This window comes from Lissotriton helveticus, chromosome 3_1 (genome assembly GCF_964261635.1).
Source record: "Lissotriton helveticus chromosome 3_1, aLisHel1.1, whole genome shotgun sequence".
Classification (NCBI taxonomy): domain Eukaryota; kingdom Metazoa; phylum Chordata; class Amphibia; order Caudata; family Salamandridae; genus Lissotriton; species Lissotriton helveticus.
Window position 1 is genome coordinate 492792470 of NC_136061.1, and position 26241 is coordinate 492818710.

General features: G+C 43.7%; 1 long non-coding RNA gene across 1 annotated transcript in view; it reads right to left on the reverse strand.

Moving 5' to 3' along the window:
- Nucleotides 1-376: 376 nt before the first annotated feature.
- The window catches only part of LOC144822636 (uncharacterized), a 167686-nt gene continuing 141821 nt past the window's right edge, over nt 377-26241 (reverse strand). Inside the window, exon 2 of the long non-coding RNA XR_013608657.1 lies at nt 377-2656. This is a non-coding gene — a long non-coding RNA (uncharacterized LOC144822636). The remainder of the gene's footprint in view (nt 2657-26241) is intronic.

Here is a 26241-nt window from a genome sequence, read left to right on the forward strand (position 1 = left end):
TTATTTCTATCAATGAAACACTCCTGATGTTAAGCATGCCTTTTGAATATACTCCAGTGGCCACTGGTGCCTACAGGACTGACTGCAGACAGAAATGTATGCTTTGCTTTTGTACTGTGCTTTTGAAGGCAAACTCAAACCAAACACTGACATTAAATTGGGCTGTCAATATTTATGTACATATGCCTGAGCTACAATATGCAGAGCAAGCTCAGCTGCTATTTATTTAGCTCTCACAAAGAATTTTAAGTTCCAGAAAAGAAGCTGAGGATAAAAGAATGCCCAGATTTAGGTACATCCACATATACGGCAATAAACACATTCTAAAGCATTAACAGTTAAACAGTGATATTCAAGTAAACAGTGACAACTATAGTTTCCCGCAAAATATTTATTTCTACACTTTTACACTAACATTGGAAAAGTATGTTTTCATTTTAGATATAATGGTACGCCTACACAAACAAAATCTAGCTCAGAAACAAATAAGCACCTGTCCTGCACAGATAAAGATACCCTTGTTTGGTTAAGAATAAAGGCAACACAACCTTACATCACACTGAGTTGCTTCCGTATGCAGGTTTCATTTTTGGACTGATGCCTGGTACCGTAACAGTGCTTGCTTCAGACTGCATCGTACAAACCGTGTTGGAAAACGACAATATTCACATAGAGGCCATGATACCCTTAACAACATCACCTTCAATAACAAAACAAAAAAATCTGAAATAAGTGTTTGAACCCCAGAACCACCCTACTATATTATTGTTTATCTTTGATTTGAGACTTAAAGGTTTTTTGTGAAAATCAATATATACAGTCACTGCCGACTTCATAAAGGCTTGGCATTAGCAAGAGGTTAAAGATCCCGTCTAAGAAATGCCAACTGGTGTAATGGTTACACAGAAGATTTAGCTCCAATGTGCATTAGCATGCGTTTTGGCAACCTGTAGCAGGAGTTGTAATATAATTCAGGGATCATATCAAGTCTGAGCGGTACAGAATGAATGACCTGCATAGGCACCTAATTCCTTCTTTTTCTATCTTCTATGGGACCACCAGTGATCTGATGGCACAGCAGTATGCACAGGGCTTTACCACATATTCTCGTAGGCCTGTGTTAACTGTTTGCCATAGCTATATGAGCAGTAATGTGTAATCAGGAATGGACTGCCCATGATGGATACAAGGAACACACCTGCAGGACCCGAAGAAGGTGCCTGTATTGAGGGATACAGGTCTGCAGAATCCTCAGCTAATCCACTCATGAGAGAGCAATACACAATTGTCTCAAAGGCACATACATGGTTTGCTGCTGCAGAAGAAAAATAAGTTTCACAATACTGTGTTAATAAGTATTAGAATATTTCAGAAGTTTTTCTTTAGAACTACAAGTAAACCCTGGGCGCTTTTTATATACTATAGTTAGAAAATTGTGCTGTTAATAATGAAAGATTTGGACCCCTTTAGAAAGATTGTGAGTCGGTTGGGAACACTTACTGCAGCGCCCTAGAGAGGGTCAGGCGGCTCACTCGGTGCAGCACGTAGTGTATATTAAGCGATTTTTAAGATCTGGTCTACGTTCCTTGTGGTCGATTATCCAGATGTACAGCCTATGGATGCGCTTTTGTAATCTGTAACACTGCACATTGGCTGCTACCAAACTCCTTATGATGTGCAATTATTTTTCAAATATATTGTGGGCATTAAGTAAGCAGTCATCGTCTGTATTTAGACCTTCAGGTTTTACTGTATGTAACATCAACGAAGCAGGTCTTGATATTACAATGAAGCATGATAGCTAATGAATTGTGATCTACTCTTTGGTGCTTTGATTATTGTGCACATCAAAACTGCTGTTTTACTTCAGTGCAGTAATTGTAGGATGTGTGGCAGATTCACACTGAACTTCTTTGTTTCGATACACGCAGCAGACGCACTCAAAATCATTGCTGGTCACAAGTGACACTGGACTCGTCAGTTGTGCCTACTCTTTTGAAAATACTAACGCCCCCTTCTCTGGTTCATATGAAAAACTAATACAACTTTTTTACCCAGTGTTCCAGACCTATCACTTGCACAATTTCCTCATTGGGAATAGGTTTTAACTTATACTGGTGCTTATACCCATATTAAGTTAGTTCTGATGTTGATTGTGGTACAGCTTTGTGGCCAACAGTTACAGACAACACAGCACATAGTCCTTCAGTTCATGGTACATCACTCTCTATAAAGGGGATGTCGCTGTATTTACTGTCATTCTCTGCCCATTGTTTTACTGCAGTGTCTACAATCTCCTCAGAGAGACGGTGTGCATAGTCGAGCAGCACTGGGTCTGGTGCTAAGGATTCACTTTTATTCTCTTCCTTGTCGGACACCACCAAAGCCGCAGTTTCTTCTGGGAGCTTGTCGTTGCTCGTTTGTGTCTTTTCATTTTGGGTGGCGTTCTGAACTGTGTAAGTTTGCTTGGACTTTATGCATCCCATACTATAGTAACATGGGGTAGCATCAAAGAGTAATTCAGCAGTATCCGCTGAGAGAAGTTCATATAATCTCCACTAGAGGTGATACGGTTCCTCGGCTCTTTCCGGTGGGTAGGGACCTCTTAACAACCCAAGCACCATACACTTGGCGAAGTTTTCACACTGAGCGCCACCTGCCAAAAGAAACGAAAAAGAATGATTTCTCTGGTGTTCTGCACGGATTACGTTATATTCTGTGCTACAGCATAGCCCATAAATTGCACAGTCAACATTCACAAACCAGTTGTTAAAAATGCAGATTTTACTTTCAGTGAGATTATCTAAGTCTAAGGGGCATATTAGCAAGAACCTCGTTAAAATTAACACCGTATTAGCGGCAGGAAACTGCCGCTAAAACTGCTATAATGGGCTTGCTAATATGCGTTATAGAATTCCAAAAAAAGCCCAGGTTAGATGTCCTGCACATCTAACCTGGGCTTCTATTGGAATTCTATAACACATATTAACAAGCCCATTATTGTCGTTTTAGCAGCAGTTTCCTGCCGCTAAAAACGGCGATAATTTTAACAAGGTTCTTGCTAATATGCCCCTAAGTTTCTAAATAAAAAGTGGAGAGCTCAGTGACCGGTGAGCAGTGAGTTCCAAGGAGGTCTAATTCATAAGAAAAGAAGGCATTTGAATTAAGGAGCAACTATTTAAGAATGACCAATGATTAATATCTTTCACTAACTGTGTAACATCTTCCCTGTAACACGTAAGTTGGCCCCCAGCACAAAGCCTTTTTTTTCCCTGTGCTTTATTTGTATGTGTATAAAAAACATAAATAAATTTTTTTTTTAAAGAAATATATTGCTGATAACTAGGCCTGGGTGGTGAACTTCGCTCCGTTCGTGGAGTTTGCAGAGATTTCTGCAGTTCGCACTCCGCGGAGCTCATGGAGTGCAGAAAACTCTGCTTTGCGATGTGCAGAGGAGTTTTTTCCCTGAGCGGCAGGAATAACAGCACAAACTGCAGTTCGCACTGCACTACGCCACTCGCGTAACTTCACTGAGGTTTTTTGTAACTTCGCAGAGTTCCGCGTAGCAAAACTATGCTCAGGCACTATCTATAGCAAGACCCACGGATTTAGCTCGTACTACTTCTTATTTGTATTGTCTCTAGGACCATTCACTAATTTATTCATTCATTCAGCACTGCATGTAGCTTTTCATCCATTAAAGAGCAGTACTATGTTTAGAGCAGAGTACTGGCAAAATCTGTATGGGTATTTAGGGCGAGGTGAGATTTGAAATTCAATATTCCTAAATGATTATTCTTTAAGCTGCGGGTCCTGAAATGGTCCTTATAGCCTTATGAATAGCTGGAGGGAGAACCCTTAAGAGAGTAGAGGGTTAATATAATCTAAGCCATACCACTGCTGCAACAATCAATAACAAATCACATTTAAATGTATAGCCTCCTTCAACATAATCATTCCTTTACTGCCCTGTATATGGAAGCTTCAGATGGAAGCTTCAGAAGGATTTCCAAACATGGCATTTTTCCTGAAGACAGAGTATGACATTCTTTGTATCTTGCATTTCTAAGAATTGTTTCAAGGAAGCGACCCCAAAGATAGCGCAAACAAAGAGAAATACAATAAAAGTAAAGATAATTTGTTAATCCATAATGAACTGCATGTGCCCCGTGTATAATATATTTATACCCTGATATACCCTCACAGTTCTACTTTCAGTTCCATTACTGAAGGCGTGGAGTCGTCAGAAACAAAAAGGCAAACTGTCCCTGTGCACAAGTCTCTATATTGTTCGTTTCGAATTCGATATGGATTCGTTTGCTTCGCTTTTTAACATCAATTACCATGATGGAGCAAAAAGTGAGGCAAATGACACAATGGCCATTGTTCCTTTTTTGGGAAAATGAATCCACTCATACAGAATATAAACCCATTTCTCCTTCAGCCCTAGCATTTAAGGTATTTGTCTCATACCTTACACCCGAAAGAACCTTTGATAAAGATTATTACCACTGCTAATGCAATCGTCATTTCCCAGAGTGAGTTAGCAAGGGATGCAAGCAACCCCCTGGACGTGTGGAATTGGAAGGCTAACTGGAAACGTATACAGGTGTTCTAGGTGAAGTTTCAGAACACCTAGTTATTTTCAAAAGTAAACCGAAGATCTCTTTCAAGAGTTCCTCATCACATTTGGAATGTTCAGGCCAAACTCCAGATTTTCTCTCTGCTTCTGCTGGGTGTAAGCATCCAGCAACTCAAAGCAAGCATTATCTATTAACAAACACAACAAATAGACAGTAGATAAAGTGAAAATAATTAGCGTCCTAACTGCTGGGCTTATCCTCCCCCCACCCCCCCAACTCTGAGGTTTTTTTTGGCTATTTGAGGTAGTTTGCACATAAGGCTCTATAACTTTGTTCCACGCAAGGTATCCACATCAAATCTGCGTTCTTTTTAGGTCGAGAATTCGAGACCACTTATATATACTTTAGTATATACTTGTATACTTTAGTATATACTTGTATGTGTATGTACTTTGTGGGCTCTGGAGATCAGCCCTAGGACTTGTCTGCTTCCGCTTAGGGACTTTGTTTTCTGTTCAACTGCCTCTATTTACCTGTCTTGATAGAAAACGACCAGCAGAGGTCAGTAAAATACCAGAATTGCTTAGCATTCTCTAGATTCCAGTTCATAGAAATGGTCTCCCACGAGCACCCGTAGACAATATTTTTTTCAAATCTTGTATTTTCAGTGATATGACAACCGAAGGTCCTGATTTTATAATAAAAACAGAGCTTTGGACTATACCATTTCCTGCTGAAAGGCAATATTTCTCTCCATGTGTTCCCATACCTGGCTTGTCACGCAGTTTGTGCTTACTTTCCCTCCATGTTATAGAAGAATACAGTTTGTGCTTACTTTCCCTCCATGTTATAGAAGAATACATGTTTCAGCACCCAGGCTAATGTGCTCCATAGCTAAATACATATAAGGTTCCAAAGGTGAGACCAATTGCATTGCAAATGCATGTTTTCCTGAGGATTCTAAAGGTACCCAGGGTATGTGAATTCCCAGAGGGGCGAGAGGGAGGAGTGTGGAGTAAATAGCCAATATATAGCTACATTTTGTTTTTTGAGGGAAAATAGGAAAAATGTGCACCAAATTCTGCAGTGTCTGGTTTTTCCCCTAAAAATGCCATCAGCGAACGGTTTGCTGTGCTAAAGCCACCACCTTCCCAGCTTTCAGAAACATGCAAAGCTGAATCAAAAAACCTAGGGCTTCACTTATAAGGAAGTGGCATAGGGCAATGCCGCAAATCTTCTTGCTCCGCTGCCCTACGCCAATGTGGATGGCCAGGAATGTACCCTATTTATGCAAAAAAGTGCATTCCTGTCCTTTCTGCATGTGTTGGCGCAGAATTTGCTGCCTTGTGCCAATGTAGGCATCCTTGCACTATGGTGCAAGGAATCTTCTGTTGCAGGCAGTATTGTTTTTGTGCAGGAAGGGGCACCTTTCTGCATAAAAACAATGGAAAGAGGGGGTTTCTTCTTTCCATGTGTGCTGCATATTACAGCACACATGGAAAGAGGAAAAAACGAGGGAAAATAAAAATATTTCTCCTTATTATGCCTGGTCTGGGGAAGCATAAAGATTTCGCGCGGTCCCAGGTTTATGTGATTAAGTAAATCTGGGGCCGCACCAAAATCCATGGGTGTTGCGTGTGAAAACCCACTGCAACACCCATGGATGACTCCTTGATGCAGAGTAAGGCAAGGCAGCGACTTGTGCTGCTTTGTCTTACTCCATATCTATGAGGCCATGGAGAGCCACGCAGAGTGGTTTTGCATCACCTCATAGATATGATTGAGAGGCTTGCACCACCAGAGCATCAGAAAAAACTATGCTTAAGTGACGTTCCAGCCGTGCAAGCCTCTCATAAAAAAGCTCCAACATTTTTTACCACAGTTGTGGCACTTTTCAAAGAGGTAGCCCATTTTTCTTATTTTTTTGTGCTTTCATCCTACTTCAATGCAAGTCATTACGAGGGCACTCCCATTGATCTCAGTTTGATCCGTTCTTGGTGCGAGCAATAGGCCCAGCCACACAAGCGGCACAGTGTTATTATCAGCAGAAGTGGGGCAATGCTGGGTGTTAGGAATTTTGTGTATTCCAGCGGATTCCAGACGTTTCCATCACATAAATGTAAGTAAAATGTGTGATTTCAAGCAAACTCTGAGATTTGCTGGGCATTGTGGGTTAGAAAACCTTGTGGGATTCATGCAAGGCACACCACATTAGAATCACCTGGCTGCTAGTTTAAAAAAATGTCTGTGGTTAGTAGGTTTCCATGGGAGGCAGCCGTGCACAGACCCATATCCCACAGCAATCCCTAGCTAATCTCTCCACAGAGCACTTTAGGGATTTTTGTTTCAAGGTCTCTTGGCCTACCCACATAAGTGAGGTACAGTTTTTATCGGGAGACCCGGAGAAATGTTGTGTAGTAGGAAATGTGTGGCTCCCCGAAGATTCCAGAAGCTTTTCTCACAGAAATTTGAGGAATATGTGTGTTTTTAGCCAATGTTTGAGGTATAAAGGGCATTGTGGTTAAGAAAATGGTGTGGTATGCATGCGAAACCAGATGTCTAGTTTCGGAACTGTCTGGGTCTGGTCGGTTTTTACAGGTGGCACCCAAACCCAAAACGTACAGAAATTCCCCATTGCAAGTGGGATAATATGGGAGTTAGCCATACTCTCCCGACCCATATGTAAAATAACTCCAGAAAGATTCAAATGTCCTCTTGCTTGCCATTGGGATGGAAGCTTTAGTCTGCAGAGGAACAGAAAGACTTTTGAGGTTTTAGGGGTGAGGGTGTCACCTGATATTAGGATGGGCAAGACCTACCCAATTATTTTATGAAAAAATATATGCTCCTGCCATACAGTGGGCCTTCTGCCCCCAGGGGCTAATTGGGGGGCACGCCTTCTTTCTGCCCCTTTTGGGGACGGGTGTGGCCAATGCCAGAGTGCAACACTCACACCACTTTCTCTTGCCCCAAAGACAAACTCCCTGGTGTCAGGTGGAACCCCCCGAACCTTCACTGACGTCTAGTGGACTTTCTGCCCCCCTTAATGGGGCAGATCAGGGATATTTAACCCATCTGTTTCCCAGTGGGGGCAGAAAGACTGCTGCCCCATTTATCTGGGGTGGGGGCATGGCCATGCCCATGCTGGGCAGCCTCCATCTCTATATTTTACTTTTTAAATCCCTGGGCTCTAGTGGTTTTTCTGCCCCTGACACCACCGCAGAGCAGATCAGGGAATAATTACCCCATCTGCCCTGGGAGGATATAAATACTTTTGCTCCATTTAGCTAGGGTGGGGGCATAGCCATGCCCATGGTGGGCAGTCCCCACCCCTATATTAAAAAACAACAACTTTCCCTGGCATCTAGAGGGCTATCTGTCCTCACCGGAGGGAAGAGTGAGGTAATTACACTCATCTGGCCCCAGAGGAGGCAGAAAGACAGTTGCCTCATTTACTTGGGGTGGGGCATGGCCATGCCCATGCTGGGCAACCCCAGTCCTCTATTTGTTTAAAAATAAACTTTCCCTAGCGTCTACTGGGCTTTTTGCCTCCTGGGGGGAGGAAGACTGTTGCCCAAATTATATGGGGTGGGGGCATTGGCATGCCCATGCTCGACAGCCACGACCCCTATATTTAAAATAAATATCCCTTGCATTTAGTGGGCTTTGTGCCCCATCCCCCAGGAGGAAGATTTGGGATAATTACTCATTTCCCCCTCCTGGGGGGGGGGGGGGGGGGGGAAAGACTGTTGAACCATTTAATTGTGTTGTGGACATGGCCATGTCCATTGATGACTATATTGTTTTAAATAAACTTTCCCTGGCGTCTTGTGGGAATTCTGCCTCCCAGGGGAGCTAGAAAGACTGTTTCCTAGGAGTGAGGGAATGGCCATGCCCATGCTGGACAGCCCCCATCCCTATATTTTAAAAAGAATCCCTTGCATCTAGTGGGCTTTCTGCCATACGGGGGCAGTTCGGGGGAAATTACGCATCTGCCCTACCCCAGGGAGGCAGAAATTATGTTGCACCATTTAGTTGGTGTGGGGGCATAGCCATGCCCATGGAGGGCATCCCCCACCTATATATTTTTTGAAAAATAAACTTTCCCTGGCATCTAGTGGGCTTTCTGCCCCTGCCCCTGCCCCTTGGCCCCATGGGAGGTAGAAAGACTGTTGCCCTATTTACTTAAGATGGGGGTATAGCCATGCCCATGGTCGGCAGCCCCCCACTCGTATATTTGTTTAAAAATAAACTTTCCCTGGAATCTAGTAGCCTTTTTGATTCCCATGGGTGGCAGAAAGACGCTTGCCTCAGTTATACGGGGCCAAGCCCATCCCTGATGACCCCCAATCCTATATTTAAAAAAAATGTAATTCCTGGTTTAATGGGCTCCCTTCCCCCCTCCCACCCAGGGGTGGGTCGGGGGTAATTACAAAAATAGTGCTGCCCCATTCACTTGGGCTGCCTATGCTGCGCAGTCCCCACACCATATTTGATTAAAAAAATCATGCCATGCCCTTTGTCGACAATAGCTGACAGACGCACTGGGAAGTTGTTTGGCCGACAGCCGCACTTAAGAGGTAATTGATTTAGTTAAAGTCAGAGGGACCACCTGGGCGGGAATTTGAGTCTTTGGGATGTGGTGAAATAGTCTGAAAAATATTTATGGCCGAGATGTACAAATTTTTCATGCAAGACAGCAGAGTATCCAAATTAGCTGCACTGCGCTGCACGAAATGGAAATCACAGCGCACAGCCATATCTGTTAAGATTAGCCAAATACCGCTGTCACTTCTTCTACTGGGGCACAGGCTGTCTTCTGTCACGCCCAGCCAAACAATATGGCGCACTATTGAGAGTTTTCTGTCCAGTGTAGAATTTGTATTGCAAGCATCCCCTTCTGGTACAAATTTCTATCCATGTACAGCAGCAAAAGGCTCAGATGCATTGGACGCAAGTTGTGCACTGCACTACAGCTGCAATGTGTTGTTTTTGGGTCTTTTAAACTAAACATGTTATACTTGTTTGCACCCGCTTCTACTAGATGTTAGTTTTGGATGCAAATCGCAGTCTGACTGTTTTAGTAGATTGGGCTCTGTGTCACTGTGCATTGCCTTGCATCTCTTCCAGTCACGTTAGCACCGGAGGAGCGATAGTGAGGTACTACTGTGTGTCTGAATCAAAGTCACATTGGCTTGCAAGTATACACTGTACAATTGGGACTGGCCTTTGCCTTCATGGTCTGAGACACATTTATGGGCCTCTGACACCAGGATCAGTGCCGTAAGATGGTAGCCGATGAGGGATCAATATGGTTAGGAGGATCTCTGCAGTGGCGGGAGATAAAGTGCCTCTTAAAGCTGATGCTGAGGACATTGGATGCTTTGGATATCGGCTTTCTGTGGGTACTTCATAAATGATTGGCTGATTTGGCACACAAACGGCGAACAATGCATTTAAATTGTCTCATGGCGCTTCTTTGCTTGTTACTGTTGGGCCGAATTATAGTTATATTTTTAAAATGTAAGAAAAAATATACGTTAGAATCAGGACTTTACCAAATTGATTTCAGACTCAAAAATACATAAACATATACCAAAAATATGGGCATGTTGATGTGGTCACAATGGGAATCTTACATTTATACTTCCACTTCCTTTGGGCCTAAAGTGAGATACTATCAGGAATACCCAGACTTCTTCCAATTACTAGCCCTATATTTCTTATCTCCCAAAACCTTTATTTCTGGAGACTTTCATAACAGGATCAATTTTCTACGAGCAAATAAGCAAAAAACGTAATTGTTCACATGGCCCTTTTTATCGACACTCCCCCAAGAGTCACATATTCTAAGTATTTTGTACAAATAACCATACCTGCACTGTGCAATGTGGCTCCACTACCACGGTTTGGCCACCAACCTAATGGTAATTGAAACCAAGAACCAACACCACTGTACACTACAAAATATTAAACTGGAAAATGTCAAAGCACATTTGATCATTTGCCCATGTCCTCAAACAACAACGCCCATAAACACTTGTATGAGCCCTAAACACCAACAACAAAACCCACTTTACACCTTTACAGATCACAGCCCAATTAAATCTAAGAAAAACGCAAAATAAGGCCAAAAAGAAGTGTTAAATAATGACAAAGCATTCCCCAAAAGGTGAATGATTGCTGGAACACCTGGGCCAAAAACCCAGATGCCTAAGATAAGCCAATATGCAAATGGTACAACAGGGGTATATAATAAGATATGCATTTGACAAACCATTATATGCTGCAAAGCTTTCTAGTACGATAATTAACAAAACCTCTGAGCAAGGTTTTTTCCATGTAAAAACTGATGACATTTGAGAGTAATTAGAGCTAATAGTTTGGCGCTCCTGTGACCACTTACCTTGAGCACTATGCCAACTTGGTATAACTTTGGGTGGGGGTGGGTCGTATCGGGCAAGATGGCTGATCAGAGCTGAAATCCCATAGCTTCGACGGCCCTCCGAGCACTCTGTTAAAATCTTGTTCTGCGCAGCGGCATCGCCCATTGTTATTAGCTGGTCTGAACCTGCACGCTGATTTGCTACTTGGAGAAGCTGAGGCTGGCGCTTGTGGAACATGTGGAAACCTTTTATTGTTATATTGGGTGAGAGGCCCGGGTAGCTTGTTGTGCAGAAAATGGCGCCAGTGTACTTGAATCTGCGGTGCGGCCGTCAATGAAATTGTGTATCATCTATGGGTGGGATTGCTGTTGGGCGTCAAAACCTTGAGGAGGATAATAACCTGAAAGGCACAGCTCCTGTTGCTGTCCAGATGGGGCGGAGGTGAGAGTGACCGTGTGACCGTGTTGAGTCGCTGTGTACTATGCAGAGTGGACCAATCCAGACACAAAAGAAGTCTCTGATTTGTTGCTGGAGAGGACAGATCGGGATCCTGGAAGAACGCACTGGGTGGAGGTCAAATGAGCTCCACAGAACATGGAGAAGGCAGGTGAGGGGGACAGAAAGGGACATGTCTAGGGTGACCAACTGGCATTGGTGCAAATTCAGGACAGTGAGTGTAAAAATTCAGGACAAAGGGTCAAAATTCAGGACACAAATTCAGGACAGGAGGTCAAAATTCAGGACAGAACTTCAGGACAATAGGTACGTTTTACAGCGTTTTACAGACACATCAGAGGTCGCGCAATAGTATATAAGTAAGACCAGCCATTTCCAAACATATTCAACCATTTGCAAACCTATCCATCATGTATCCTTCCATCTATCATTTCACTCATCCATCCCTTCATCCATCCCCTCATCCATCCTTTCACTCATCCTCCATTATCCATCCATCCATCCACCCTTTCACCCTATCCATCTGTACACTTATCCATCCACTCTTCAGCCATCCATCTATTCACTCATCCATTCAGCCATTTACCCTTTCACCAATCCAGCCATCCTTTCACTTACTAATCCTTCCACCCATCCACTCTTTTAGTCATCCATCCATCCTCCCTTTCTCTCTCCATCGACCCTTTCACTTAGCCATCCTTCCATCCATCCATCCACCCACCCATCCATCCATCTACTCATCCACTCATGAATCCATCCATTGACCCTATCACTCATCCATCTATCATTTCACTCCTTCACACATATATTCATCCTTTTGTCCATCTACCCTCCCTTTCACTCACTAATCCATGCTTACATCCACCCTTTCACTCATACGTCCATTCATTCACCCTTGCACTTATCAATCCATCAATCCATCCATCATTTCACTCATCCACCTACCCACCCATCATCCACCCAACCACTCACCCACCCACCCATCCATCCTTTCACCCACCCACCATCCAATCCACTGATCCATCCTTTCACCCACCCACCATCCACCCACCCACTCATCCATCCATCCATCCTTTCACCCACACACTCATCATCCATCCATCCTTTCACCCACCCACTCATCATCCATCCATCCATCCTTTCACCCACCATCCATCCATCCTTTCACCCACCCATCATCCATCCATCCGTCCTTCACCTCATCATCCATCCATCCTTCCCCTCATCATCCATCCATCCTTTTCCCTCATCATCTATCCATCGATCCTTCTACCTACCCACTCATCATCCATCCATCCTTCCCCTCATCATCCATCCATCCTTTCACCCACCCCCTCATCATCCATCCACCCTTCCCCTCATCATCCATCCATCCACCCTTCCCCTCATCATCCATCCTTTCACTCACCCCCTCATCATCCATCCATCCATCCATCCATACATCCTTCCCCTCATCATCCATCCTTCCCCTCATCATCCATCCATCCTTTCACCCACCCATCCATCCTTCCCCTCATCCATCCATCCCCTCATCCATCCTTCCCCTCATCCATGCATCCTTCCTTCCCCTCATCCATCCACTCATCCAACAATCCTTCCCCCTCATCCATCCTTCCCCTCATCCATCCATCCTTCCCCTCATCCATCCTTCCTTTCATCCATCATCCATCCTTCCCCTCACCCATCCATCCATCCCATCCATGTATCCTTCCCCTCATCCATCCTTCCCCTCCATCCATCCATCCATCCATCCATCTCCTCATCCATCATCCTTCCCCTCATCCATCTTTCCCCTCATCCATCATCCAGCTACCCTTCCACCCATACATCCAGCTATTTACATTTTCTCTCCATCCTTCCCCTCACTCATCAATCCATCCATCCTCTCTCATTATACATGTATTCAATCTTTTATTCATCCATTCACCCTTTCACTAATTCATCCCGCCATTCAACCATCCCTTCACTTACTTACTCGCCCACCTTTCCATATTAATTTTGAGCTGAGCCCTTTTGAGAAGAGGCCCATCAAGAACTTCACCCTCGCTGCAGGGGCCGTTCCAGGACTGGGACAGAAGCCACCCAGGGCGGAGACAGGATCCACCACAGGGGGGGACAAGAGCCATCACAGGCGGGGTGGACTGGAGCCACAACATGGGGGGACAGGAGCCATCACAGGCGGGGGTGGACTGGAGCCACAACATGGGGGGACAGGAGCCATCACAGGCGGGGGTGGACTGGAGCCACCACATGGGGGGACAAGAGCCATCACTGAGGGGAGGGCAGGAGCCATCACAGGAGAGGGAACAGGATCCACCAGGGTGGGCACAGGGGTGGGCATGAAGTATTCTAGTATCATCTTGGGCTCCTCGCCCCCTCATGCACAAGACAACGAGAAGACAGGCTCTCTGTCCAAAATGCCACCCCCCACGGTGATGTACAGTACTTACAGGAAATACTATAAGAGAACTGATTGAACTGATTGTCCTCCATACTTTGTTAATCAGTGTGGGTGCGATTGTGCCATTTCTTTATTGTATTACATTATAGACTGCATGTTTGAAGAACCGAGGTTTGCTTACAATTTAGTGACAGTAATTAAGCTCGGTGAAGAGAAGCACATGCTGCCTCGGTGTAATCAGGGGTGTAATCTGGCCGAGTCTAGGATGTTTGGGGCCCTTGGTAGAAATGGAATGTGTGAGCCCCCTCTAAATAGCAGAGAAATGATGCATGATTCAGGGCTGTTTGCATGTGAATAGATGTCGCATCTTCTGAAGCTGCAGCCCCTCCCTCTCAGTCACCTTCGAAGCACACAGGTCATCAAGGGCTGGAGGTGTGAGGGTTGCCATCCCGCTGTGCCTCTCCAATGCTGCTGGGTATCTGAAGAGCTTTGGTGCAGCATCGGAGTGAAGAAGGGAGGTGGGTGCAAGCTGTGCCGGCTTTAGGGTGGGGCAACCGGTGCCCTGTTAAAATGACGGACAAATGGCGTCCGTTAAAGAATCCTTCACGGACAACGGAGAGACGGCCGAAATTACGGACTGTCCGTGAAATTTACGGACGGTTGGTCACCCTAGACATGGCAGGTAAAAGAAACACTTCCCGTAGCTGGGAAGATTGTCCCTCAACTCCAGAAGGGTACCCGGTGGAGCAGACCATTTAGGGAACACTGAGGATCCACTGTGTCTGGAGTACTGGTGTAGTAGGGATGAGCGGTGAAATGGGAACTATAGTAGAAATGCTAAACACACTGGGGCAGATTTACAAGCCCCTTGGCTACCAGTACGTCACTTTTTGTGTCGCACTTACAGAGCGTTTCTTTGCCCCATATTTACAAGGACAGGAAAAGCCATGCAGGGCGGCTTTTCCTATCCTTGTAAATATGGCCCCTTTACACGCAGCACTTTGCGTGAAAGGGGCGTTCCATGGGTGTTGCTGTGGGTGTTCCCACACAACACCCATGGAACCAGACACATTTCCAGATTTACGAGAAATCGTAAACCTGGAAATGCGTCAGTTTGCTATAGCACCCTAAGGGTGGCATAGACAGGCGCAACGATGAGAAATATTTTCATTTATCTTCTTTTTTTTCTCTTTCAATGCGTGCTGCATTCTACAGCATGCATTGAAAGAGGAAAATGCCTGTAGTGATTGTTTTTGTGCAGGAAGGTGCCCCTACCTGCACAAAAAACAATTTCCCCATGGCGCAGGCATCCTTGCACCCTGGTGCAAGGGTGCCAGCGCCTGCGCATGGCAGCTGTTTATGCACCAGTGCAGGGGAGAGCACAGGAATGCGACATATCATTGTAGATTTGTTGCATTCCTGTGCTCTGAAAGTGCTGCAGCGTTGAGCAGCCAAAGGGCTTGCGGTGCCGCGCTGCGGCACTTTCTTGTAGATCTGCCCTCCTGTATTCTTCAAAGGAGGCTCCGGTATAATCTCTGCCAAAGCCATGTACTGCTGTCAGTGTAATGGGCACCTGGAAGACAGTGCTAAGTGGTGACTACCGCAAACCAGAAAAGATAGAGGGTTTATTGGCATGTGAAATATGAATGCACGAGCTGCTGTTACTGCTCCTTAGTACTGTGCCACCTAGCGGGGGAGCGATCTGTACATCAGAACTGCTGGGCATTCATACTCAACTGAGAATGTTATGGATTAATAGAAAGATGGTGAAAACCAAGGCCAATAAACAATGCAGAGCAATCCAAACTTCACTGGCATGGAAGAGATAAGTGCATAATAAGCAAGCATCTCAAGGAGCAAGCAAAGTTAATTGGAGGAGCCATAGATGGCATATATCCTGAAGGCTATTTCCTCTTCCGCATTGCTCTTGTACATAAGATCAACCCTATCTCAGTGGAAATTATCTTCCTCCGAGCGGATTTAAAGAAAGTGATGGAAAAGACTAAGGTGGATATGGAGAATGTTGAAGGTGAAGGAAATGCATGTAAACGTCATAAAATAGGCAGAATGCCCCTGCAAGGAATTGTGAAATGATTCCAGCAAGAATGGATATTTGAGACATTAAAACATTGTTTTCAATTGAAAAAGCTCATCATATGTCCGTGCCCTAACCTAGACCTGGCTCCCTGCTGAGAGCAACAATACCTCAATTTCTGCATTTTTCAGACAGAGATGAGATCTTGCAGGTAACACATGCTGGTAACAATGGCCACCATGAAGGAGCAATGATTTAAGTATTCCCCTATTAGACACAGAAGTTCCAATGATTGAGGAAATGCTTTGATGCTGTGAGTGAAAAGTAGACTACATGACGAAAATCTGAAATACATGATGCTTTTAACACCAAAATGAAAGTATTTGAGGATAGCACCAGGCATGGAACATGTTAGATGGGTGGGAAAGACTCGTCTAACCTGTAGAGGAAACAGTTGTCCAATTGGAGTGACACAGGGTGAGGTAGAACTGGTTCCGGAGGAAATTGTAGGAGAGAACAACAGAGAATGTGTGGAAGTCGGACATAGACTTAGGGCCTTATTCTGATGCGGGTTGGAAAGCTTCCCGACTGAATCGGGTTGGAAATGGTTTCCAACCCACTTGGATCGGGAGAGTCCGACCGACGGAGTACAGTGCATCCGGATGTTTCCAGGTACTATTTGGTTGGACTCCCATTGACTTCAATGGGAGCATATGTTCCTAACCGCATCATAATTGGGCCCTGGGTAGTTCCCGATCCGATTTGGAAGATGCAAATGCCTTTAGGAGGCCTTCCTAACTGCATCAGAATCAGGCCGTAGGTGGGAATGCTTTCCTAACCGCATCAGAATCAGGCCCGGAGTGTTGATCACTTTGATCTAAATAGGAGTGTGGAACCCCTTGGTGTCTGCTAGAGATAGTGAGTGCCTCTCCCCTTTGATGTAACAAAAGGTCCCTGTATCGTACATGAGATAATAATGCTGCATATGAGTCCCCAAGCTAGAGTGTTGACATGCACAATAATCAAGGAGTTCCCAGAATAGAATGGACTACTAAGATATGACCATAGTAGAAATCTAAAGTTTACAATATTACGAAATACATAATAAAGTGGCACATGCTTTGTCGTACATTAAGGAAACCTTGAAAACTCACATAAATCTATTCTGTTGTACAGGTGCCGGTCAGCCAACATACAAATATTTAAATAATAAATTACAACCACGCTAGAAATGCATGCAAACTCTTCGAGGCAACCCAACATGATATACCAGGCTCAAATTTTGAAGGAGCCAAAACCATGGGTCCATGTGTGTCCGTTCTAAGAATATTCAGCGCCTCAGCACAGTGAATAACACCCAGTTGGCAGCAAATCGGAACAATCTACTTAGAGCAAGATAAAATATACATAGGACAGAAGAATAAAAAATGTGCCTCGGGTTTGCCAACTAACGGGTAAGAAGGGCAATCTCCTGAATCACCTTTAGTTTCCCTTCCATTCAGCAGGCAGTGAAATTAAAGGAAGGAAGCCAATTCTAAAACGAAAGTACAAGGTTTTAGCTTTATGGGGGCGTGATCATGTCTATATAGTGTTTGTATTCGGGTGCACACTTGTGTGTTAGAAACTGGTCTAGCAAACCCTCAGGAGGAGGATCACGCCAAATTTTCATACCGATATAACATCTTAATCTGGGCACTCACTGTGTGCGGGTTACAAAGGCTTGAATAATTCAGTGTAGGGCACATCCCCATACCCAGCTGGACAGTTGTATTTATTTGGCCAATTAGATAGCTGACAGGGCTGAAATATAAACAAAACTCACATTGAGTTGTTGTCCAAAGATTGACGGAATGGAAACATAAACTCCAAAGGACCAAGAAAGATTAACTGGAACAATATCTCCTCTTATTGTAACATGGTAGACTGAATAACTCGGGCAGCGCGTTCTCAAATGAGCACATGAGATTGAATCTCCCTGACAACGTGTCCTAGCAGGAATAGTCTGTATATGGAAGCAGTGGGAGATAAGGATGTGGATTGTCAGGATCAACAACATAAAGAAAAGGACAAAGCACATGAGGAGAGATGCCATCTTGGAGTGGTGTTCTTAGTACTGAAGAACAGATCGACTAGATCAAGGAGCATGGGTCAGTATTATTGGATGACAAAATGCAAATACAAAATGGAATTCCATGAAGATACAGCAGCAGGAACCATGAATTGTATGGCGTATGGAAAGATTCCATTGTCATAGTCTACTGTATAGAACAAATCACGGTCAAGGGGTGAGTTGATATACTTGGATAATACAATGCAATTACAAAACATGTAAGGGCATATTACCAAAACACAGAAAAGCAATAATAGAAGCCATCAATTGCATGGAGTGCAAAAAGCTTACATTGTCATAGTTTATAGTGTAGAACCAACCATATGTCATGAGAAAATGAGGAATTCAGACAACATTGACAAATAAAACCAAATAGTATTGAAGGATGCAGAAGTATTAGTGGGGATGCTTAGATTAGTGAATTTCATTAATGTTAAGTATTCAAACCTCGAGAACCTTTTTTGAATTATGGGCAATGTTAGAAATGGGATTTCAAGTTGGCTAGGGCATGCGACAAAGCCAGGCAGAAACCACCACTCTAGTCAGGGCAAGGGAGTTACACGCTGAAGATAACCCCTGCTCACCCACCCCCTTGGTAGCTTGGCACGAGCAGTCAAGCCTATCCCAGAGGCAATGTGTAAATCGTTTGTGCAACACACACACACAGCAGCAACACCACAAAAGAAACCCCACACAAGGTTATATAAAAATAGCCTTTGTATTATCCAAAACACATTTGAATCTTAATCACACAATGTACACTGTGCCAACTGGCACTAGGCAATATTTACATTGGATTATATATACATGACAGGGCCCATTGGGTGGCTGTCAGAACCTTTAGAAAGTACTAGTAACACACGAAAAACACAACCAGTAACTACTGGCAGAATACTGTACTCAGCATTAGCATGGGTAACATAAACATGTTATGTCTGCATCACAATTAGGCATAAAACACATTGTGCCTGAACTTCCTAAGCATAAACACATTACGCAATAGGCAGTACAAGCATACACACATTATGCAATAATCATATTAGGTATCACCATAAAAATGACCCCCAGGCCAACTGGCCTTTCACTGGGGCTCAAAATGCCCTCTGTCCAGAATGTCAGGGCTTACTGCTGGGTACCCAATTAGCCCTCTGGCTGCAAAAGCAAAGTGCGCATTGCCCTGGGGCAGAGGAGTGTATCTCACTCCTATCATGAATACCAAAATTCCCCTGTGTGGCAGCTGCCCGCTCTCTCTCGCGGTGCAGCTGGAATTCAGGCCTTGGCTCCACTGTGCCTCCTGGGTCCCCACTGGGACTTTCCAACAATTGTGCCCAACGTGACAGCTGCTCGCACTTATGCGGGGCAGCTGTGATTAGGAAGCCTGGCACCAACTCGGCCTTTTGAGCCCCCATGCCGGGACTCTCACAAGAATTGCCCCTGAGAGAAAATAAGCACAGGCACCACGGTGCCTCAGGGAGCGCAAACACGGCTCCGGTTTGCCCCCACTCACCGGGGTGTCTCAGGACTCCTCCCGTCTTCTACTGGGCCACCGCGGGGGAAAGGCACCGACATGTGCATCGGTCACGCCTGTGGCCACTGGAGCCCGCGAGGCTCCCACTCCGTTGTTGGCCACCCAATACAGCAACACGCGGGGCTCTCCTCAGCTCATGGGAGCCCTGCTCAGCAACAGGCCATAACTTTGCCTGTTCTTCCCGTCGGCCGCGCTGCCATAGGCAGCCTCCTTCTGTTGGCCTCACCCAGAGTTAGGCAGCTGGCCTGGCTCTCTGGTCGCGTTGCGGCGGCTCTCCGTTTCGGGTCGGGCCGCGACGGTGATTCCTCTTCCTCACAAGTGCGGGGTGGGCACCCGCCATAAAATATGCATAAATGCGAGGTGGGCGCCCGCTAAAGGAGCAGAAACGTGGGGTGCTCCCGCTATAAAGTAAGCATAAATGCGAGGTGAGCTCCAGCAAAAAGCCAGCAATTTGGGGGAATCCCCACGTCGGCATTCCCTCGTAACATATCACAGCTCCGTGCTGCGAAGCTCCAGCACTCTTCCAGGAGCATAAATTCAGCACTCACGAGGTGCGAAGAGCCACAGCTCCAGCAAGCAAAGTTCTAGGGGAACAGGGTTGGGCCCAGTCAGGCCAGCTCACAGAGCCCTCAAGCAGGGAGGCAGTCCCTTGTGGTGATTCTTCCTGGAGCCCAGCAGCAGCAGGGCCCCTCAGCAAAAGGAAGCACAACATTTTCATGGGGTGTCAGCCCCAATATTTATACCCATATTTGCTTTGTCAGCCCTGACACAGGGCTTGAGGGAACCAGCCTAAATTGGTTCCAGGGTTTTTTGGAGCAGTTTGTTGACAAGGCTCCTCTTCCCCTTTGTCAGGTGGGGGCTCATCATCAGTCACACCACAGGGGGTCAGAGCCAGCATTCACATAGGCAGGAACAGCCCTATTCAGGCACAGGGGACTACTCCAAATGCAGATGACCTATTCAGCCTAGTGCTCACTCACCCTGCCTTCCCGGGAGCCACACACAGCTCACCAGCCCCTGTCACTCCAAAACATCCAATCCACATCAGGCAGGCAGACACAAAGCACACAGAAATGCCAACTTCTAAAAGTGGCATTTCCAAAATAGGTATAATAAATCTGCGCACACCATTGTGTAGCATTTATTATCACTATTCCAAATATACCAAACTTGACCACGCTGCTCATCTCATATCAGGAATTACCACTGAAGCACTTATCAGGAAACCCCTAACGCATTCCCATGAGAGGGCACCCTCACAGCAGTGAGAAACCAAAATGACTGTTTGTCACTACCAGGACATGTCACACACTTAAGGTACACTTACCTTTTACCTACAATGCACCCTGCCCACAGGACTAGCTAGGGCCTACCTTAGGGGTGACTGGCATGCAGTAAAAGGGGGGTCACAGTCATGGCACACACTTTAGGTGTCTCGTCACAGCGGCAGTCACACTGCGTGCACATGCCCTGCAATGGCAGAGGCCTGAGACAGGTTTGAAAGGCTACTTTCGTAGGTGGCGCAATCAACCCTGCAAGCCCACCAGTAGCAGTTAATTTTCTGGCGCTGGGTATCTGAGATACCACTTTACAAGGGACTGACAGGTAAATTAAATATGCTAAACAGGTGTCGACTAATCTTACCATATTTATCACAGAGAGCACACGCACTTTACACTGAACAGCAGTGTTAAAGTGCCCAGAGCCGTAAAACCACCAACACAATGTCAGAAAAAAAGCTAGGAGGATGGCAAATTTGGGCAAAATGGGCCAAGTCCAACAGGCAACATTTATATTACAGGTGTTCTTGGTGTTTTGGTATTTAAAAGAACCTCATTATGGCTGAGGAAACAGCTTTTTTCTCCTGCCTTTGTAATCTGAAGTATACCTCTTTAAATCTGTTTCGCAGGGTCGCCTTTCAAAGGCAAATAATGTTCTGTATTTGCCAATTGGTGAAGAACTTCCATCCTATAGTAAGTATGATTCATAATCACAATACCACCACCTTTGTCGGCTGAATAAATGATATGTCCTTGTTATTTTTTCAAAGACATACGTGCCAATCTTTCCATTTTGGTTACGTTGTAATATTGAGCAAACCCTGTATATATCCTCCTGTTGGGGGAAGTTCTACATAGTAAATTAATTGGCATATTAAAGATGTTTCTGAGTGAGACATATTTGTAAAGCAAGCAACTAAGGGGGTGTTTAGACCCTGTCACCTGATACATCTTTTATGCTGAACTATTCTGTCTTTTATTTTTTGGGTAGTCTGGCCTATCTAGATATGGTTGCAGGGCACTTGATGGCATAGATGACATTTGACGCATTACAGTTCATGAATTCTTTAAGTGTGTGTGTGATATTGTTATCCTCAACTGTTTTTGTGTCTATGGTTTGGTAGCATACAGATCAGTTGCAACATTTGTAATGACCTACAGTGCGAGGCAGGCCCAATAAAACAGCTACGGGGCCTGAACTGGTTTCCATGACATGGCAGTGACCAGATGGTCCCTTACATTTCTACCTCTATGGAAGGAGAAAAGCATAGGATCATTAACTAGTCCACTACTCCTTAGAATGTTCCAATGTTTTTAACCATTTTGAGATTTTGTTAGATGATGCTGGACTGAACGCAGCAACACATGCTATGGAGGCAGTGGCCTTGTGGGTTTTGGGGTGAGCAAAGTCTTCCTTGAGCAATACTGTGATGATTTGAGTGAGCAGGATATGAAATGTTTGGGATAGTCTCTTTCTTGAGGTGTTTTAGATAGAGTAGCTGCCTCTCTAACTTAAACACTCCTCGATTTGCAGTTTCTGTGAATCCTGAGAAATTGCCCATCCTGCAATTATCCCGATGCCACAGGGGTGAAAACTTGTGCAAGATAAAAGGGTATTACATTCAGTTGGCTTTCTATATAAATTTGCTCTAGTTTGGCTTCATGTATCTGAATAGTTAAGTCAAGAAGGGGAAGCGGGGTGTCACTGAAGTTATAGGTAAAATGTAAGTGTGCCTGACAATTGTTTAACCATGTCATGAAATATGTGAAGTCAGTAATGCTGCCCCTCCAGATCATGATAATGTCATCTATATAGGGTTTCCATTGCCTAATATGGGTGTGGAGAGGTGTGTTTTGATGTATAATTATTTGATTCTCAAAATTATCTACGTAAATAGTTGCAAAATTGGGAGCAAAGTATACTCCCATTGATACACTTTTGCATTGTGGGTAGAATGTATTTTTGAAATGAACTTGTTTTCTGAAGGCAATTTCTAAGAGTGACGTAAGAAAAGGAATAGGGACCAGGTGTGAACTGGGTCTGTTATCCCATCTGGAAGCAATTATATATAATCCTTCCTTTTGTGGACTATTAGCGTAGAGTGATTTAAGATTTCATTCTACCAGAAGATCTTGCAGTAGGTCAAATTCAAAGTCCTCAATCTGAAATATCAAATCCATACTACCCCTTACATATATTCTAGTGGGAAGAACTAAGTATTTGATAAAAAGGTCAACATATTTTTCTATTGGTTTTAAAATAGAATCACATTCAGATACAATTGGTCTTCCTGGTTGGTTGGTCGTACTTTTGTGAATGTTGGCAACATATAGATTACAGGTGTTTTGGTATTTAAGAGAAACTCATTATGGTTATGGAAACAGCTCTTTTCTCCTGTCTTTGTACTTTGAAGTATACTTCTTTGAATATGTTTCCTAGGGTCACCTTTCAAAGGCAAATAATGTTCTGTATTTGCCACTTGGTAAAGAACTTACGTCCTATAGTTAGCATGATTCATAATCACAACACCACCACCTTTGTCGGCTGATTTAATGATATGTCCTTGTTATTATTTCAAAGAAATAAGTGCCTATCTTTCCATTTTGGGTTTGCTGTAATATTTGAATGTGTCTTTTAGTTTAGCTATATCATTAAGGACCAATTATTCAAATGTAAGTACCTCTCTTGGCATGGAGGGGCTGAGAGGGTGGAAAGTAGAAGGTGTAAGGTGGACGTAAGCCGGTACTATTGATGGAGCGAGATTTAGAAATAATAAATAAAAGTTTCCATCACTGTATCAACGCTTGGTGAATGTTATGTGGCTCTGACAATTTCGGACAAGGCCAAGGCCAGGAACCGGCAGGAGGAACATTTGATAACTTTGCATCCGAGGAAGCCAAATGACATGATGACAATTTTATGCAGAAAATGTTGCAACCTGAGGAAGCTTCGTTGTTCGAATGTTAGAGACAATGGACTCTAAGAAAGTGACGGAACTGATATTTTGAAAAATGAGGTGACACGTCGCCTGTCACTTCTAATCCATTGGGACTCCGAGTTTGTAGAAAAGTATTTCTTTTACTAAGATTAGTTTAGCGTAGAAAGGTATAAAAACCCATTCCCCGTGGAAGGGTTATGCTACTTGCTTGCTGCTGCTTTTGCTGACCTTTGGATGAGGGTGTCGTGCTGATGGACTTCTCTTGGAGCACGTAAGAGCCCTTAAAGACTTTACCTTTATTTTCATTTATTTAGTATAGTTAGGGACTTAGGTTTTGGAAAATGCCAAACTAATAATTTCAATTGCAAATAATAAACTTTTAAATATCATGATGCTATTGATTTACTTGCAATGATTCTAATAAAATGCATTAATAAAGATTTACAAATTACAAATCCAAAATAAATACCTAATAAAAATCTTACTTTAGAAATCAAGCTGGTCTTGTTATTTCATGAGTTTAGGTTATCATTAGTTAGATTCTATTGCCATAAGTGGCTTAATAATTAGTGGGGTTTATTGAATAATGATTTTCATTTACCGCGGTTGTATATAAATGTATATAATTTGTGAATAGGTTTATTAAGCCACATGATTCAGTTGGTCAAAATATGTCATGTATGATTAATGGGCCTTGGGTTTAATTTTATTTCATCGGGTATTCTACGGAGTTGGGTAGTGTAGTTTATGACATATTTCTTATAGGCCGCTGGATCAATTACCTTGGTAGCAGATTTGATGGTTGCTATGGTAACCAACATATAATATGGTAGTTATATAGGATCGATGTCTAACATATGTTGAGTCCGTTTTCGTGCTATATGTAAGGTTTTTTCCAGCAGCGTGAAAATTCCTTGTTGTACCGGTACAAATTAGTGTGATGAGAAGGTAGTCACACAGCACATTTGATCTGTTTCAGAGTAGTGGTATCGCCGTGTATCACAAGTGTTGTCGCCGTGCAACACAAGTTAGGGTTAGGAGTGAGTGTTGTATAGTGAGGATTATCTAAGAAATTTGAGCAGCATGAGTATAGGGACAATGAGCCTGTTGTAAAACTCACTGTGATAAAAGTAATAGTATATATTCGAACTTGAGTGAAGGGTAAGATAACGCCGCTTATTTTACTAACGGTGCATGATATCTATAAACAGGTGAGAGTCCTGTACGGATTTCATGTGTGTTTGATTAGGGATATTTTCCGTTTGAAAGTGTGTAATTGTTTTGTAATGGTGTTCAAGTTAAACTTTGAATTGTCACTTGGATGTGGATTCAGAGGGAAACAAGTTCATTATTACTTGTTTGAAGGGTAGAGTAAAGAGGTTACTTTATCGGCAGATGTATATTCTGTGAGAATAGCGTCGTCTATTCCACGCATAGAATTCTTGTATGATCGAAATTCTATCACTTTATTAGAGAAACAGACAGAGGAGTCTTTCTTGTGGTTGTTAAATTAATTTTCATTAAAAAGGCGTTCTTAAAATGGCGCTGTGAAAAGTTTTGTGAAGGAGGGGTGAGCGCTGAGAGTGAGACTCGAGAAACCACAGCAGTTGTGTACGTCACACGGTTCGCGCAGTGATTGGGTAGCATACGTCACAGGCTGTATTCTGATTGGCTATCGTAACTCTGACGTGCTGTAAGCTGATTGGTTCTTTGAGAAAGAACAATTTCTATTCGATGAGCAAGGTAGTGACGTAGCTCAACTCTGATTGGCTTGTTGGTGTGTTTCGCGCACGGATTGGCTAGTGTTACGGAACATCCAGGAAATATTTTTTCCGATTATTTCCACTAATTGGATTTGATTTGAAATATGAGTTATTATTTTAAACATGTTGAGAAAAAGCCTACTATGCTTCAGAAGTTAACATTTTTTATTTCACCTGACAAGAAAATAAAAACGCGAGGTGGTAAATTACTTCATAAATACAAAACACCTGCAGCGTATATGGAAGGTGAATATGGATATCATACTGTTTTGTGGTTTGATGTCTGGAAGCATTATACTAAGGACGATGGTGTTTTGACTTGGCCAGAAGATGGTTCATTTAATATAAAAAAATTAAGAAATTTGAGAGAAAAGATGAACGCTCTTGTACCAAATCAAGACCTACTCAATTTGAAGCTTTAGTTGAATGGGAAGATGAAATGTTTCAACTACAAAGAGAAGTGAGTGGTATTAAAAGACCTCCGAAAATATCAAGCTATAGACGAGAGACGCATGAAGATAGAATGCGTATGTGGAGACAGGGACACATGTGTGATGGGCTCTACCTAATTAGAGAAATGGTTTTAGGATCTCCTGGTGAAAAAAGATCTGAAAAGAAAAATAACGTAGTCATAGAAAGTGAATCTGAAGATGCAGTTTTAGAAGAATAAAAGGAATGAACCTTTGAGACCTCCTCGATCATGGTCTACTCCGATGGTTTCTACTGAAACCACACCAAGTGCACCTCCGATTAATGAATC